The following is a 6,318-nucleotide window of genomic DNA, read 5'->3' on the forward strand; positions in this document are numbered from 1 at the left end:
GATGGTCTTAAATTGAGCATAACGTACATATGCTATTAATTAACAAAAAACAACTCATATGAGGAATTCCGTTTTGGAAATGACATGGTGCGTAAAAATTTGGTATGGGAAACTTAACGGTGACAATATTTAATTTATTTTTATATATTTTATGAAATCATTACAATAAATAGCTGAAAATGCAGATGTCAATAAAATGGTGGTTAACGTTCACATCTTTGAAACCTATAGAATTTTAGAACAATAGACAAACAGGCTTCAAGTGCTTATAGGATTCGCTCCCTCGAATACTGCCAATCGTCAATCACGCAGTCTTACTAAGGTGATAGTTTACAAACTAGAAAGTAGTGACGTTAGGAGTCGGTGTAAGAAAAAAGGATAATATTATATTTAATGGGAAATTCCATTTTATTCCCCCTCATAATATCGTTTTATTTGCCAATTGCTTAGTATCTGAAAGTAAAGATAAATTGACAGAACGTACAAGGGAGCCGCCATTTTATTATATTAAAAAACAAAAATACTAGCACTTGTAGGCGAAATGAAATTTCAGAAATTTCAATTCTGCATTTCACATAATTTTATATTTGTCCTAAAAATATCCTTGTAGGTGGCAACATAGCGTTAGTTTTTTTTAGATACATTAGAGATAAGAAGATAAAATGATTTATCAAATTAATGTTGCAGGAATTAAAAAAAAAAACAAGTTATTTTGAACGGACATTTATTACAGAAATAATAAAAAAAAATTTGTATTTTGAATTCATCCAAATTTTACCAACCCCTGAAGAATTTGTACGTTCATAGACTAAGCACCACACTTATTTCATGAACTATGGTTAAGGGGAGGCTAGCAAAATAACTGGTATATGTGGTATCTATGAAGCGTATCGTGTTTGTAAGCGACAAAATGAAGTAACAAATGATCCCGCATAGACACGCCTTCCAAGATGAATTTATTTTTATGTATACTGTGCACCGGGAAATTTGTGACCACGATACGACTCTGTGAGATGCAAACCTAGAGCTGGAGTGCGCGCATATGTATGATATCCTCGCCCCTTGCTCCCCCCTGGGGCGCCTATCACCCCTACCACTGGTTTCAGGAGAGAGAAAACATACAATACGACATAACTTGATTGAAATAGTGGACAGCTGTGCGATGTGTGAGATTCTAACTCCCTTCCCCCCTTTCACGGACTCGGGCGTGATGCCCCTGTGTACCCTCCTCACCTCCTCTCTTCTGTCGTCTTTCTTACCCGACAAACTGGCTCTAAAAATGTTTGTTCCCTTCGAAACCTGGGCGCTGACGCGTCTCGGAAGATCCACTTAAATGTGTCATCGCGTGTGTTTGTAATAAATAACCCCCCCCCCCCTTCTTCACCCTTCTCCCGCCCTCCTGCGAGGCTGTTCCCCTTCCGAGAGACGGCTGGTGATGGGAAGCAGGACGCGCCGCGCACACACACTTTTCACTCCGTAAGCACGGAATATTCCTTAACCTCCTTCCCCTTAGTCCCTCTCTCTCTCTCTCTCTCTCTCTTTTCCTCCTGAACTTTATATTTCCTGAGATCCGTCGTCGCGTGTCCGCGCGCCTTCCGTCCGTCGCCCGGGGGTTAAATCCGTCGACGGGGACCCGCGGCTGCGGCCGATGTCGTCCCAGCCCGAGGTTGCCAACCTCCGTGGTGGTCACCGTACTCTTTCTCCAACCCCTAGAAAAATGTGCCATTATTCACTGGCCAACAACAACAAAAAATAAAGTAGTCTTTCTTTCAAAAGTACAACTTTGTCAACACGAGAGCTGTGTTTTAAGCAGTAGTAAAAGAATAAAAGGTTCCGATGAAATAAATTAAATATTCAGTGCCAAAATAAATGCTAACGTAACATTAAAATAGAGTTCCATTGAACTTGAGCTCAAAATTAGTGATAATGTACAAATCAGATACATTTTGAAGTAACGTCTTCTTTCGAGATGATATATATGATACGGTTAAATCTGCACGATTCCAGAAATCTCATAATCATTGTAATAGTACACACACTCCAAAAAGTAAGAATACTTCAAAGTTTAGAACAGTAACGAATACAATATAGAATATTCTTATTGCAAATTACAAAAATATATTCGAATTGCGCAATATAAAGTGTTATGTAAAACACTACAAATAATATCAATTTTCTGTAACTATACTTAGCTTTCACAGCACAAACCTTGAAGAACACCGTACACACCTCCATTCCTGTATGTCCCCACACAATTGGCAACACCGCCTCGCTCCGACTCTCCACGAGCCGGACATAGCCCGCCTCATGTAACTTGTATCAAATTTGACAGTTCTGCTCTGCAAGTGACGTCCAGGGTGTCCACAAGGAAATAAAAATATTTCTTACCAACTTAGGCGAGAAAAAAGTACTAAATTTGAAAAAAAAGTACTAAATTTGAAAAAAAAGTACTAAATTATAATTTGTTATGGTTTTAACAATTCAGGAAGTTATAATGACATTGCAATGCTCTAACTTAAATATCACACCACACACACATACATTCCATAGTTTTTAAAAATAATTACGCTTAATAATAAAACATATTGAAGTTACTGTAATAATATTATATTAAAGAAAAAAGTACTAGATCTGAGCGTAAACGTACTTGACCACTAAAAAACTTATAAAAGTACTAGATCTAGTACGAAAGTACTAACTGTGGATACCCTGGTGACGTCTGGGAACTGTACAATTTGGGACTGTTAGCATTTCACATATTAACTTTCTGAACCTCATCGGAAACATGCACACAAACATGAGCCCTTTTTCCTGCATTCCAGTTTGCGTTCGAGTGCATCGCGAATTGATGATTATGGCATGTGTGGCTGCTGTATCTAATAATGCATCAATTTTTATTAATATTTTTTAAACAGTTTTAGCATTTAAATGATCTCTGTATGAAATGTCGAAAAATTGCTAATTTTTAGTTTGTTATTGTTTATTATACTAACAATTTTTCCTAAAAGCGAATTTGAAAGTATTGTTACGAGTGGGGAAAACAGGTTCGTAAGGATAGCTCAATTATTTATACAATTTTATTTGAAACTAATATTTTACATTACTAATTAAATTACCGCACTTAATGTATGTTCACAAATCACTAAGTATCTGTCTAGTCCACAGTTCGCACTCCTCACTGGAGCTAGGCTCGACAGTGGTTCGCCCCTTACCCCGTACCTGTCCACACACACACGGTCTCGCGCCACTCGGTCGCACTCGCACGGTCCCGTCGTACCGACGCTCGCAAAGAGGTTGTCTCTCGACCTCTTCCCTGAACTCGCATTTCACTGAACTCGCCGGTTGGAACTCCTGCGGAGGCCGGCGTCGCCGCATTCGCACCGGTCGGCCGTCTTTCTGGAACGTACTGGAGTGTGTTTTGTGACGTGTCGCGCCATCCCGACCCGACACCGACGCCTGAAGCATCCAGATCAACGGCGTGGATAGCACGCCAGTCCACGCTGCGGCCTCTGAAAGCCCGCAGAATTCCCAGGCCACTAAGTGTGATATATGTCAGCATCGAGGAAGAACACTGAGAGAAAGGATTGTTTTCCTCAACAAAATATTTGTTTATATATGGCGAAATAAATATATTTTGTTAATTCTTACAAATTTTTGGTAGTAGGGAAAGATTCTGTTGACCCAACAAAATGATTTTGTCAACTGAAATGTATATTTGGTTAGATGTAACAAATTATTTTTGTTACTTACCGAGTTTGGTTAAACTAACAAAATATTTTGTTCCACCAAGTAAGTATTTATTTCGCCATATATAAACAATTATTTGTTTGATTCAAACAAACCGTGTCGCGGCCTTGACTCTCAGTGCGCACGCACCTAACAATATATTTCATATTTATGATGAAAAAATATGTTAACTTTGTTTACTAATTCTTAGCATGAGTTTAGTTTTATTATACTAGGACTTGTAATTTGAATTTAATTTTTCATATTACTATATCCAACGCAGAATATATATTATGATGACTTCACCTCCAGCTTCAAAAGTTAAACTAAGATTTTTTTTTTTTTTTTTTAGATAAACAAAGAAAGGCGGAAATAGTTGCTTTTATTCTTCGACAGAAAGGTCACAGCCAAACTTTAAGGATGCATTTTATACGTACATAACATTTTGTTTGTTCAAATAAAATTGATAAATACTATGTGTGGCTGTGTGAGAGAGAGATAGAGTGAGCGATTGTAGAGGCGAGGAGTGCTTCGTTAACGAGAACGTTTTGCCGAAAAGACTATGACGTTTAACACTTGCGAGAATATCCCATTGTTCTCAGTCTTGCGATGCAAGCTACTTTATTTCTAAAATTTAATACGTAAATAAGTTTGAAAGTTTCCTGACTTAAAAAATTCCTTTTTTTTTTAAAAAAATCTGTAATTGGATCTAACAAGAATATCTGGAAAAAAAAAAACCTAGATGAAAGGCTGGAAAACTATACACAGAGATAATATTTTATAGGGCTTAAATAAATTCTAGACGATAAATTTTAGTCTTTTTTCTGGAGGAAAATGAAAATATAATAAAACTAATATATTATAAACAAGAGCAGTTTTCTCACTGGAGTTGTATTAGAAGAATTGAACTTTAGTTGGTGGAAAACGAAATGAGGACACAACAAATTACAAGCGAAACTGAAATGTCAAAATCAGCTCAAGGACGTACTCGAACTGAATCATAAGAACAACTAGCCTGGTTAACCCTAGATTACTGCTGCCAAGAAATGGGGAGTATAACTTATAGCACAGAATAATAATTTACGGTAGCTATTTATTTTCACCTAATGAACCCACGTGCTTGAAAATGTTGAACATCAAATAAATTTTTAAGACTGATGCAAGTGCACAGAATATGAGTAATCTCCAATAACAACAAAAAAATCATCAGTTTTTTTTACGCCACCCCTATTAATGCAAACATATATTTTTAGAAAATATGAATGATTTTTTTTAATACTTTTCCGTAAAACGTCTGTGCTTAAGAATTATTTACTCGAATAACAATTATTTTAGCAAAACATTAATTAATTTCTGAAAGAAATATTTTGATGTGATATGAAAATTCTTGCAATCCAAGTGTATGGAATCTTAAAGCCTAGTGAGTAATAAAAGATTAGGGCCTCGGGCGATGAAAACACGCTATGCGGTGTTCATGATTGGTCAGTCGTAGAGTCGAGAGGGTACATCTTCGGCCCACGCGCTTCCTCTTTCCTTGCGGCCGCTCGGACTTGGGACAGAGCTGCTGGGATGTCCCGGGCTGCGAACCAGGGTGTCCACAGTTAGTACTTTCGTACTAGATCTAGTACTTTCATAAGTTTTTTAGTGGTCAAGTACCGTTACGCTCAGATCTAGTACTTTTTTCTTTAATATAATATTATTACAGTAACTCCAATATGTTTTATTACTAAGCGTAATTATTTTTTAAAAAACTATGGAATGTATGTGTGTGTGGTGTGATATTTAAGTTAGAGCATTGCAATGTCATAATAACTTCCTAAATTGTTAAAACCATAGCAAATTATAATTTAGTACTTTTTTTTTTTTTTTCAAATCTAGTACTTTTTTCTCGCCTAAGTTGGTACGAAATATTTTTTCCTTGTGGAGACCCTGCTGCGAACACTGTTAGTGCACTTCCGTCAGTGACGAGTTTCGGTCTGCTCCGACCACCTCGGTCCGCCGCGCCACTGCGCGGAACCTCCGTGGCTGCTGCAGGGACCTGGGACTGCGCGATGTAACAAAAAATAAGCTGTTCGCATGGACGCCGTATCCGTATTTCTCGTGGCGAGCGTGAATTAGCGTGAACGGAACTAAACACGTTTCATTCTTGCTGCTCTTTTCTTCGCTTTACAAAATTGTAACATAGCCCGGGAAAAAGTAGAACAAATATAATAAATTATCATACATAATGTGTGGCCAAGCAGTTTCTGCCAATTGGAAGAAATTAACGTGTACTTTAAAAGCTGTTTGGAAACTTATTGCAAATATATACGTATAAATACTTTTTTTAATTTTGAAATTACTTTTTTGTAGTTATGTGATAAAATATAGCTTTGTGCATGTGAAAAAATTGAATTTGACTTTAAAGTTGCTAACGTAAACTGATTTACAATCGCATACACAACAAGCAAACTCCAACTCTCTCTCTCTCTCTCTCTCTCTCTCTCTCTCTCCTACACGACTGTGCTACCGCCGAATGCAGCGCTGCCAGCCTCGATAAGATGACCGCAACAGAGGAGTGGCTTTGCTGTTGACTAGCACCGAGAGGCCGGA

Source organism: Bacillus rossius, chromosome 3, assembly GCF_032445375.1.
Source record: "Bacillus rossius redtenbacheri isolate Brsri chromosome 3, Brsri_v3, whole genome shotgun sequence".
NCBI classification, from domain to species: Eukaryota; Metazoa; Arthropoda; class Insecta; order Phasmatodea; family Bacillidae; genus Bacillus; species Bacillus rossius.